Source organism: Perca fluviatilis, chromosome 2 (genome assembly GCF_010015445.1).
Source record: "Perca fluviatilis chromosome 2, GENO_Pfluv_1.0, whole genome shotgun sequence".
NCBI classification, from domain to species: domain Eukaryota; kingdom Metazoa; phylum Chordata; class Actinopteri; order Perciformes; family Percidae; genus Perca; species Perca fluviatilis.
The window spans coordinates 16,791,567-16,804,201 of record NC_053113.1 but is presented as its reverse complement, the minus strand read 5'-3'; the positions used below and the strand labels follow the sequence as shown (position 1 = coordinate 16,804,201).

Below are 12,635 nucleotides of genomic sequence, written 5' to 3'. Positions count from 1 at the left end.
TTGCTATGGGCTCGTCACTAGGCTTCCTCCACTTCGCCGTTTAAACAAAGTGGAATAAATGTATAAAAGTCCAAATCTACACAAAACCCACAATCAATTAGTAAGCTGACATCAAATGTGGCATTTAGGAAACCTTTATTGCAACCTTGGCACGGTAAGATGTCCAGCTAGTGCAACAGTCATTTTCGTTTTTTGCGTCCTGCTGCTCGCATCGTCAGCCAGGAAATACTTTTTTTTACTAAAGCAGTATATGAAATCAGATGAATTACCTACCACCATTTAGTTGTTTTGTGTTATTTAAGATATTTATAAAATATCTGATCTCACACACACACACACACACACACACACACACACACACACACACACACACACACACACACACACACACACACACACACACACACACACACACAAAAACACACACACACACACACAACACACACACACACCACACAACACACACCCGCCTGCTGTGCTGGCTGCACGCTTCTCTGTTCACAACACTGCCTGTCGGGACATTCTGCTTAACGTGGTTCAATGTACCTCAACAACGATCAATGATCACCAAATGTATCATGGCCATATCTTGTAATGAACACTTAAGCCTGTCAAAATAAATAAACCGAAATCGAACGATTATAAATTATCTCCCATTAGCGTTTTCTTCTTCATTGTCAAAAAATCTAACCAGAAATGTGGTGATAATTGATCGTTGTTTAGGTACATTAAACCACGTTGAGCTTTTTCACGTTAGGACTTATAAAGCCTATGAGCACCGTTGGGAGTCAACCCACAGTCATAATTAGACTTTTGGTTTGATTTTCTTGACAGTTTTCAGTGGTTATGAGGAGCAATATGAGAGAGAAATTTTGTAATCATTGATCATTGTTTACGTACATTAAACCACATTTTTATTCATTAGTAAGCTACAGGACAGCATCTTTCAAACAAGACCTGCGCGAAAGAGAAAAAAAAATTAATGAGTCATTGCACCCAGCACTTCTGGAAATGTACTTCCAAATACGTCTCTGTCCCCAGCACATTTCAAACCAAACTGAGCCCATGATTCCACTCATTTTTTAAACAACGCAATTATCCGTTTCAGCCACCAGGGGGGCAGCTCCCCTTGCCTGCCCCACAGCAACTCATGGATCAGACCCATCTGGCAGCGGGGGCCGAGACTAAGAGCTACATGGAAAAATACGCACCAAACAAGCCACTTTGAAATTTTGCTGTTTCGTGAATACAAAAGTTGGGTGACCCCCCCCCTCTGGACTGAAAAATGTTGGATGACCCTCCCCTCAATAAAGAATAAAAAGACATGACCCTCCCCTATTTTCCTCCGGTGGTCCATTCCATAAATACCAAATGGTCCCTAAGGTAGTGATGGGACGTTTGACACCGAGGCACCGAAGCTTGTATCACTCCCGCAAAGCACACTGGTTCGAAACCCAGTGTTGGAGCTTGTATTGAATTGAAATAAGCATGTGACTGATGACGTCCGAAGCTTCGAACGTCACTGAGACTCCGGATGGGTTTGCTGGATTCATGTCGCTGCGTGCGTACCAACGGCCCGTTAGAATTTCACTGGAACATCGCGGGTTTATGAGTGTGGCTTGCTAATTTATTTGATTAGCCTATTAATAGAAATTAGCCTATACTTACATACACCTGTACGTAATTCTACATAGCGGTAGAACGTGGCATTGTTGCTGCAGTTTATTGAATCCATATTTAGCCTCATTAAACATAGGTCTACTTACATTCAAATCCTGATCACAGTAGTTTATATATAGTTTATATATTATAATGTTATATCCAAACATTCAAACATAGGTTTTATATTTTTAATTCCGTCATGTCATGTTCATGTAATTTAACCCTTGTGTTGACTTCGGGTCACATTGAACAGTTTTCAATTTTTGGTTCATATCAGAAAATATGGGGCATAGAAATAAGCGCTGAAAATGTGTAGAAGAAAAATTTAACAATTTAAAACGTTGGAAAAAGCTTAAACAAGCTGTGAAAAAAAGGCATCAAAAACGTCGGGAAAAAGTGTTTCTTTCAAGGTTGACGGGAAGAAAACACAAGGGTTAATTCAAGTTCAGTCATGTCGTGCCATATGCATGTGTCCATTCTGTCTCTCCTACGTTCGTGTTGAAAGCTTCATTCGGCTGTGTTGAGTTCATTGCCGCTGTCATTTCTGCTGCCTAACCACTAGATGTCACTGTGTTGTCTTTGATGCTTTGATGCTCCGGATCATTTTGCAATACAATCAGGAAGAAGCTTCAGAGGCTTCACAAGGCTTCGTTCGCCCATCACTAACCTAAGGGAATCCAAAAAAAAACAAGCAGGAAGAAACAGTAAGCACAGAAACTGACGGGAGCTGATGCAGACACATACAAACTAACCAGACACAAACGGACACAAAACAATCTGACAAGAGACAAAGGGAACACAGAGGTTAAATACATGATGTAATGAGCAAATGAGGGACAGGTGATACAGCAGGTGAAACACATCAGGGTGGGGAAGGCCAATCAGACAAGGCAGGACAACACAGGAAGCAAAACTAGACACGACAAGACAGAAAATAGACTATCACAATAAAACAGGAAACAGAAAGAACAGAAATATGCATACGAAATATACACAGTCTAGAATATACAAAAGAGGATAAATTTACACAACGGAACAGAAATATACAGAATAAATATACAAGACAGGAAACGGCAACAAAAATATACAAACTGGCAAGGTGACTGTGGGGGGCGCGGCACGGCTGCTGACCCTGTGCTTCTCCGTTTGTTTGTTGTTGTGAATTTACGACGATTAATTGTGTTGTCAATGTATGTTTTGTTTACGTCTTTGAGTCAAGCAAAATGGAAATGGATTACCCGCGGGCAGTGGTGATTTTATTCACTCTATATGCTATATGCTCTATAGAGAAAACTTTGCCCTAGCCGGGAATAATGAGGGAGGTGAACACCAGATGCGAACGACGCCAGTGATTACATAGGCTACTCGAGGGAATTTCTTCTTGCCCTACGGAATAAAGCTGTGCCTGTGGACTTAAATCATGTATCATCAACCCCACATGGAAAAGCCCAAGGTAGCAAAAGCAAGAAAAGAGGCTCGAGGGGGGGGCGTTCGTAACAGGCTAAGACGGCGAGGAAACAGACACCCGCTTCCCATTATAACTCTGTCAAACGTCAGATCTTTAAATAATAAACTGGATGACATTACAACACGCCTTCGATTTGAGGAAGACTTTAGAAGGAGCAACTTGCTCTGTTTCACAGAAACATGTCTCCACGAGGACAGCACATGCATTGACATGGAGGGATTTACAGTTATAAGAGCGGATCTTGATAAGGTGTCGTCTCCAAAAATCCATCGGGGGAGGACTCTGCATGTTTATTGACAGCGCTTGGGCCTCACAATTTAAAGTGCTCAAGAGAGTAAGCACTAGAGACTATGAGCTGCTGTCTGTATCTATCAGGCCGTTTTACCTTCCACGGGAGTTTGGGCAAATCACCATTATTCTTGTCTATGTCCCAGGACCAAATAATAAAGAAGCTGCGGAAATAATAACTGACAGCTTCAATGCTGCACTCTCCCGATCGGCTGACCAGCCGGTTTTTATTTTGGGGGATTTCAATACATGTCAGCTATCATCTCATCTACCCACGGTCTCTGCAACAGTACGTCACCACGCCCACTCGCTCCACTCGTATACTGGACCAATGCTTCGGTAATATCCCAGACGCATATAAGTCAGCAATCCGCCCTCCTCTCGGAAGGTCCGATCATAACGTCATTCATCTCCTTCCAACATATAGACAGAAAGTCGGGAGAGAAAAACCACTCCTGAAAACTGTACGTCAATGGACTGAGGATGGGGTGGAGGAGCTTAGAGATTGTTTTGACTCTACGGATTGGCGCATGTTTTTTGATGCATGCTCTGATCGTCATCAGGGTGCGAACTACGGGGGAGCTTGGCTCCCCTTAATAAGACATGGGCTCCCCTGAAAACGTGATTTGTGAAATTTTGGGGGGTCTCTAAAAATATTGACAATGTGTCATTTTGACGTGCAATTTCAGTTTTGTGTAATGTGATCATCGTGGATTATAATGTGTAAAACTGCAAAAATATAATTCATGCGTGATGGTGATTTAAACCCAATTCACTTCAATAAAGAAAACTATACATGCTATTCTTGTTATGAGCATCAAGGCGTGGCGGTGCTGCGGTGCAAATCCAACTCATGTTTAGTACATGTTAACTCAAAGATTCGTAGAAAAAATATAAACATTGGAGGCCATTAATCGGTGCGCAAAGTTCTTGAAATCCATTCTGCAGTAAGCATCATATAGCCATGGCAAAAAGAAAACAAGGCAGTTTAATTAATTTTGGTTTTACTAAGAAACTGTGTCGCGATGACGTTAATAGCACGAATAATTCACCTGCTGCAAGCCCTGTTAGCACACCTCCCACCGGGGTGACAACGCAAGAAGAAGCTGAAGAAATAATGTCCTCTCTGGCTGAAGATGATCCTAACCCCTCTCGCTCCTCTCTCCCGTTAAATTGGAACAGCCGGCAGTGGAGAGCCTGGAAGAGCCGATATACATGGCTGTTTGTTAAGGATGGAAGCTTGGGGTGCGTCGCTACAGGGGCGTAGCCAGTAATGGGCCGGGGCGGCACTGGCCCGCCCACTTTACTCACTGGCCCGTCCAGCCAAGTTTGATCAAAATACGTTTTGTTATGAAAAATATTCAAATGTATGCAAAAAAAGAAATAATAACAGGACTAGCTAGTTGTGTGTGTTTAATGTGTATTTTCTTCTGATTAAAACAAAACTGTTTAAACCAAACAATCAAACGCCTTCGGAACGTAGTTGGTTGCTATGGTAACAACAGGCAGACTCTCCGGGCTGCCTTCAGCAGCTAACGTTAGCTAGCTGGCTGTTTAGACAACGTAGCTAGCTACCACGGATGTGTTAAGCAATGCACTGTTAAAAGTTACCGCGACAACAATGGCTTCTCTTTAAAGTGGTATGGACAGTTTTCTTGGATGGAATCCAGTGTAAATAAGGACGAGCTTTTCTGCAGTATGTGCAGACATTTCCCCAGCGGAGCTGACGGCCCATCAGCCAGAGAGGAGGCCCTCACACAGGTAACATTAAGTCAAACGTCTTTCACGCTTCTTGTGTTATTAATTAAGTAACCTAGCTAACCTAATAACCTTCCTATTTTAGTAAGAAATGGTGAATACTGATGATGGCTTCTACCTGAAAAGCGTTTGTGTTTTGCCCACATTAAATAAGAAGATAACTTCTCTGTGAGTGACCTAGTTTTGAGTTTTCTTTGATCCTGTCACTGCCGTGGACTTAATACACTGTCTAAGATTTGGCACCTGGCTGGCCACTTTTCATTATATCTTTCATAATTTAGCTAAACAATGCTTGGCTGGAAGTTTTCATTCTTTGATTTTCTTTTACTGCTGGTAGCCATTTGCTGCTCATGATCTGACCATAGTCCTGAAGCAACAATGCTGTTGCATTGTTCCATGTGTGATTTCTGTCTGATGGAGGCTATTCTACGTCCTACAGTATGTAAATGCCTTCTCTGCTGTGTGGGTTCATGTATAGTTGCCACTTTGTGCAATAAATGGGTTAATTTTATAACAGTGCTGTGCAGAGCCAATGCTGCTGTTGCTGCCGGTGCAAATATATTTTAGCCTGAATATGTTACAATCTACAGGTTTTTGTCTATATTGTTGTGTACAAACTTTTTAGACGGAGCTTTGTTGGTTGAGCATGTTGTAGACAGTACTGTTATTGCCGTTGTAATGCAGTATGTTGGAAGGTAAAATCGTTGCTGTTTTTTTCAGTTAGTCCTTTTTGCTACTTCGTCTTTTAGAAAATGGACCACCCGCTTTTGTACTGGCCCGCCCAAAATACTATTTCTGCCTACGCCCCTGCGTCGCTAAGGTCTAATTGAACGGAGGAATTCTGGTATTCTTCAGTAGCCTGAGTAACTTTCACCGTTGTTCATGTGAAATCTCAAAAACAGCCTGATGCTTTGTTTATATATTTGTGGCTGGCTGTTTGCCCTATCTATTCCTGTCGATAAAGTTTGATAGGGTAAATCCTGTAGTGCATACACTTGTAGCTGTTATGTATCTTTGTAAGTCATTGTAAGTTGCAGGCGCACGACCCCCCCCCCCCGCGAGGAAAAAAAATGGCCTCCCCTGAAGGCCACGGTATAGTTCGAACACTGATCGTCATGAATTGTCAGACACAATCACATGTTATATTAAGTTCTGTGAAGAAACTTTTATCACCTCCAGGATAATTCAGTGTTTGAATGAGAAAAGGGCTGCATTTTTGAGAGGAGAAACTGATGTAGTAAAGGAGAAAGAGAAGGAATTTAAGCGTAAAGTTTTCACAGCAAAAATAGATTTTAAGAATAAGGTTGAGCAAAGATTTTGTACAGGTAATGCAAAACAAGCATGGGAGGGATTAAATACAATGGGTAGGGAGGGAAAAAAACAAAGTGTAAATGTGACAGATTGTGGCAAATTTGTTAATGATTTAAACATGGAAGATACGATGTGAGAGACCCAAAAATAGGCTGTAGTATTACCTGTGATCAGATTGGTAGCTATGAACATATACAGCTTTCAGAACAAGAAGTAGCCAGGTGTCTCTCTAAAATTAGACCAAATAAAGCCCCGCGGCCTGATGGCCTTCAAGGAAGGGTGTTAAAGGTATGTTCTCAACAGCTTAAAGGGGTTCTTACTCAGCTGTTTCAAATTTTGCTGAATTGTGGTGTTTTTCCAAATTCATGGAAGAAATCCACAATAATACCTGTGCCTAAGGTCTCGAAGGCTGCAGCCCTTGGAGACTTCAGACCAGTGGCACTCACTCCACTCTTAGCTAAGTGTATGGAGAGGGTGGTCAGCACCCATTTAATGGCTTCTGTTGAAAATCAACTTGACCCCCTTCAATTTGCCTATAGGCCACATAGGGGCACAGAGGATGCAGCTCTTACTCTTGTAAATCAAATAGCTAAACATTTGCAAAAACCAAAATCGCTTTTTATTGATTTTACTTCTGCTTTTAATACTATGCAAATTGACATTCTTTTAGAACAACTTCATAGGATGAATGTGAATGGCGGGCTTATTCACTGGATTAGAAGTTTCTTAACTGACCGCCGTCAGAGAGTGTTAATGAAAGGGGTTTACTCAGATGAGCTTGTTATAAATACTGGAGCACCACAAGGCTGTGTGTTGTCACCTCTGTTGTTTTCTATTTATATAAATGAAATGACTGTGCACAGCACCAATCTAATGACATGGCCTTGGTGGGACTTCTCACAGAAAATAATGCAGCACATGAGGAAGCTTACTTTAGCCAAGTCACTTTACTGCAGGACTGGAGTCAGACTGTTAAATTGGAAATTAACGTGACTAAAACAAAAGAACTTATAATACAAATGAAACCGAGAGAGGCCAGTAACTTAAACCCTGTTGTACTTAACAGCCGGCCTGTGGAAGTAGTTGAAAATTTCAAGTATTTGGGTACAATCATTGATCGCACTTTAAGTTTTAATGTTAACTCAGAGAGTATGTTTAAGAGAGCTAACCAACAGTTGTTTTTAATTAGAAAATTGAGGAGTTTTTGGGTCAGTCAATACATTCTTGAGATGGCATATAGGGGCCTAGTAGAAAGTATTTTACAGTTTCATATAACTGCCTGGTATGGTAACCTGAATGTGAAAGACAAAAACAAGCTTTCCAAAATTGTTAACCCTTGTGTTGTCCTTCGGGTCCCAGTGACCCGAAGGACAACACAAGGATGATGTACTTCCGTTTACTTTGTTGAGAATTGCTCTCTAAACCCTATTTTTTGTAAAGTAAGTAAGTAAAGTTTATTTCTAGAACACATTTAAACACAGTTTAAGCTGACCAAAATGCTGTACAAACAAGAACTAAGGTGCTGTATTAACCCTTGTTTGGAGAGCAATTCTCAACAAAGTAAACGGAAGTACATAAACCTTGTGTTGTCCTTCGGGTCACTGGGACCCGAAGGACAACACAAGGTTAATATTGCAGGGAAGGTGATTGGCAAGTCACAAAGGCAGCTTGGGGATGTATTTGATAATGTGGTACTCAGGAAGGCCAGACAGATATCAGCAGATACCCTACACCCACTAAACTTGGAGTTTGAGTTGCTTCCATCTGGCTGTAGATTCAGGGTTCCAAGGGCGAGTCGGAACATTTATAAGAGATCTTTTATTCCCCATGCGATACATGAACTTAACTTAAAATGTTAAATGTGTTAATTGTAGATCGACACCTACCTTATCTTAACTGCTTGCACTGTTTTCCATTCCTGTTGTTGCATGTTGATGGTATTAGAGTTGTACTGTTAACTGTGTGTATTTTAATGTAATTTTATATTGGTGTCATTGATGTCGGAGAAGTCAAAGACAAATTTCCACTGAGGTGGACAATAAAGTTTAATCAAATCAAATCAAATCAACAGAAACATCCACAACCACAACAGTACCGCCTCCTCAAGGGACGGATCCCAGACGTCCCAACAAACAAAAAGTCAATCCCGGGAGGGCGGAGAGGGACCGAAGGGGGAAATATCAAAAAGATTCAAAAAACAAAAGGTGTCTAGGGAACCAAAAACGACCCAAGAAGGACGGAGAGAGTGAGGGGGAGGCAGAGAGTCAACGGGAACTGGGGAAAGAGGGAACTTGGGAACTGCTGACAGAGGGCACTAGGGAACGTGAGCTGCAGGGTGCAAACTACGGGGGAGCTAGGGGGAGCTCGGCTCCCCTTAATAAGTCATGGGCTCCCCTGAAAATGTGATTAGTGAAATTTTGGGCGGGGTCTCTAAAAATATTGACTATGTAATTTTGCGTAATTTCATTGTGTATATTATGTGTAAAACTGCAATAATATCATTCATGCATGATGGCGATTTCACTTCAATAAAGAAAACTATACATGCTATTCTTGTTATGACCATCAAGGCATGGCAGCGCTGCGGTGCAAATTCAACTCATGTTTAGCACATGTTAACTCAAAGATTCGAAGGAAAAATATAAACGTTGGAGGCCATTAATCAGCACGCAAGTCCTTGAAATCCATTCTGCAGTAAGCATCATATAGCCATGGCAAAAAGAAAACAAGGCAGTTTAATTAATTTTGTTTTTACTACGAAATTGTGTAGCGATGACATTAATAGCACAACCGATTCACTTGCTGCAAGCCCTGTTAGCACACCTGCCACCATGACGCTCGCAAGAAGAAGCTGAAAAAATAACTGAAGATGATCCTAATCCCTCTTGCTCCTCTCTCTCCCGTTAAATTGTAACAGCCAGCAGTGGAGATACTGGAAGAGTCCATATACATGGCTGTTAAGGATGGAAGCTTGGGGTGCGTCGCTATGGTCTAATTGAACGGAGGAATTCTGGTATTCTTCGGTAGCCTGAGTAACTTTAACCGTTGTTCATGTGAAATCTCAAAGACAGCCTGATGCTTTGTTTATAGACTATTTGTGGCTGGCTGTTTGCTGTTTGACCTATCTATTCCTGTCGATAAAGTATAATAGGGTAAATCCTGTAGTGCATACACTTGTAGCTGTTGTGTATCTTTGGAAGTCATTGTAAGTCACAAGCGCACGAAAAGTTGACTTCCTGCTGGAGGTTCCAATTTGGCAAGGTTAGCAGACATTATTTGCGAAAAGATGGTTGAAGACTCACAATACCCTTGAGGGATTCTGTTATTGGTGTATCGTTTCGCTTTGTAGGTGAACGTGAACCAAAACTGGCTGTCCTTGTCTGCAGGGATGGAGAAGAAAGCATTAGGCCTACTGATATCAACCACAGAGAAATACTTTTTATCAGTTTGTAAATCATTGTATTGAACTCAATTGTTCCTCTTGTTCTTCTGGAAGGACATAATTATCAATATATCAGCTTCTCTTTGTTCTCCCCTGTAATCTTACAGATCTCCGACTCAATCTTATCTTACACTTACATTAACTGCCTCTTTCTTAATATTCCACTTTCATTAACCAAAACCCCCCAGTTTTTTAACATAATTCTTAATGGTTTCACAGCAACATCACCATATTTAATTTTCATAAAATAACATTTGAACCAGGTCAGTCTGATGTTTCATCAGAATTGAATTAACTCGCTCTGTTTCTTCACAGGGATCGGATTTATTTGTTCTGTTTCCCATCTTCACAAATGTCACTTATTTCTTTGGCGCAATGACGTGACCAAATGTGATAGTGGGGAACCATAGCAAAATCAAAACCTTATAAAATTATCAAATTTTTAATATTTTTTATTAAAAGTAAAATCATTTTAGATGCCTCACCGCTTAAAACAAGTGGTCCAACTCTTTTAGGATGACGGAGGTGATGCCCCGGAGACCAACAGTCAGTCCTCTCCTCTGTAACTTTCAACGAGGTAGAGGCTGGAGATTTTCTCCTCCAGGATGGTCAGTTACTGATGTCCGGCTCCAGACGCAAATCCAGCTGCCAGCTGTTAATCATTTACCTTCTTTTTTTTTCTTCCCTTTTTTTCTCAGGACTGAGCCTTGTTTCTCCTACTTTTATCCTCAAATCTTTCTCCCATTCATTTTCTTATGCTCGAGGAGCAAGCATAGTTAAGGCTTCTAAATTGAAGGGAAATTTAAATTCTTATGCCATTTCTCTAGGTGTTTTATGACATTTTTGCCAAGTTTTTTATACATGATTATTCTTGCCCTGGAGATTTCTTCCCTGGGCTGCTGTCCCTTCCACACACAGAGAAGCATTTCTAAAATAGCGCACACAGACACACTGCTCTTAACTGCTCTCGGTTACACACAGACTTGGGTGTGCACACTCTCACATGCGCACACGGCCATCCCACACCACACAGACACACACAGAAAACAGCTGTCCAACACACACATCAATCTAAGGAGACACACAAATAGTCTCACACAAACACTGACACATAATCAATATACACACGGCGTATTCAGTGAACAGCTAACATCATATACTCCAGTCCAGACCTGTCCGTCTTTATATCAGCAGAACTAATAGGCCTTTGTTTTGTAGCTACTTGAATCTGTCATTGTACAGTAGGGAGAGATAAAGCTTTTATGATAGTTTCGCAATGATTATGTTCTTAAGCACAAATAAATAACAAACACTTCCCAGATGATTTGTGCAGACCCTATCCCTATGGAGTTCTTTTTGTTTCTTTATAACCAAGCAAAAAAATTAAAAAAAAAGGTTTGTAAGCATTCTCTCACTGCACTCAAAAAGCTAGTTTTTCTTTTTTGCATCACACAATGTTTTCCTTTTGAATCAAAAAGTTTTGCTGTTAACCAAAACGTTTTTCTTGTGATTGAAAAAAGTTTGCTTGCACATCAAAAAGTTTGGAGTGAAAAATAGCTTAGATTAGAGTTTCTATTGGTGGGTTTGACTGGGCGTGGCCATAACCACATTCAAGCACAGCAGCCAATATACATGGCTGCAGCTCTGGTAGGCGTCCAGTATCCTCACCTAAAGCTACACTTGACCTCCCCGGCCGTGTTAGAGCTTTTCGGAGAATGTTTTATGAAGATATCCGACACATGATGTGACCTTCTGCATGTTTAATTGTGCTAATAGACATCAGCGATGCACCCTGTCAGAAGTCTACGCTCCAGTTATTTCGGTGATTGAAATATTATTTGATGTTACGTTATACGTTAGCATTATTAGCATGTTAACTAGCTTATTAGCTTTGGAGCAAAACGCCCAGCTAATGGGAGCCAAGTTAGCCACAGTTAGTAACGTAAACCGGCATGCACCAAAGTCAAAACGTAACTTAGACACACATAGACAAGTGCTTAAATGTAGCATGGTAATACTGCTGAACAAAAGGTGTTTGTGTGAGGTTGGAAAATAAAGGTTAACCACATTATCTTTTTACTGTCACTGGTTACAACCCTGTCAAAATTCTCCAACCAATAGAATGCCAGGTGTAGTGTTGACCAATGAAATGATCCCTACCTCGTTGAGAGTGCGTTTGCTATACTAGAACGTCCGTTGCATGCGGCTACTCTGTAGCCGGGTTTATTTACCCCCGCCGTCCAATGCTTTATTATTAGAATGTCAACAATGTATACAGAATGGTCGACACACTTTCACTGTACCCACCAGCAAACGGGAGAAAGGTTTTAGTGGGACATATCAAGTTACATCCACAATTACAAGGGTGAGTAACAAGAGCGAATTAAGCATAGCATATGACGCTATGTAGCCTAGCTTGAACGACGCTGAAGTTGTCTTCCGATTTGCAGATTCCGATTCGGCGGTGTAAGGAAATCTCTGATAGACGTGGTCGTTCTGATTTCTGAGGAAGGAGAGGCCTGGGTCGAATTGAAAGTTAAGCAAAAGGTTTAATGAAACAACACAATGAACACGACAGTCAAAACACAAATGTTACACTGCAGCTGACAGCGGACTGATCTCATGTTTCTCCTTGCGGAGTTACAGAAGAACAGTCCTGAATCATTCTCCGGATTACACATTTATTCCTTTCTCTCAGGTTAAGGA

The 12,635-nt window shown here is 41.2% G+C and overlaps 1 protein-coding gene across 1 annotated transcript in view; it reads right to left on the bottom strand.

The window, feature by feature from the left end:
* LOC120573299 (alpha-2-macroglobulin-like) overlaps positions 1–4,488 on the bottom strand; it is a 58,324-nt gene extending 53,836 nt beyond the window's left edge. The window contains exon 1 of the mRNA XM_039822956.1: positions 4,471–4,488. The gene's annotated coding sequence lies outside the window, so the exon portion shown is untranslated. The remainder of the gene's footprint in view (positions 1–4,470) is intronic.
* Between the last annotated feature and the right edge of the window lie 8,147 nt (positions 4,489–12,635).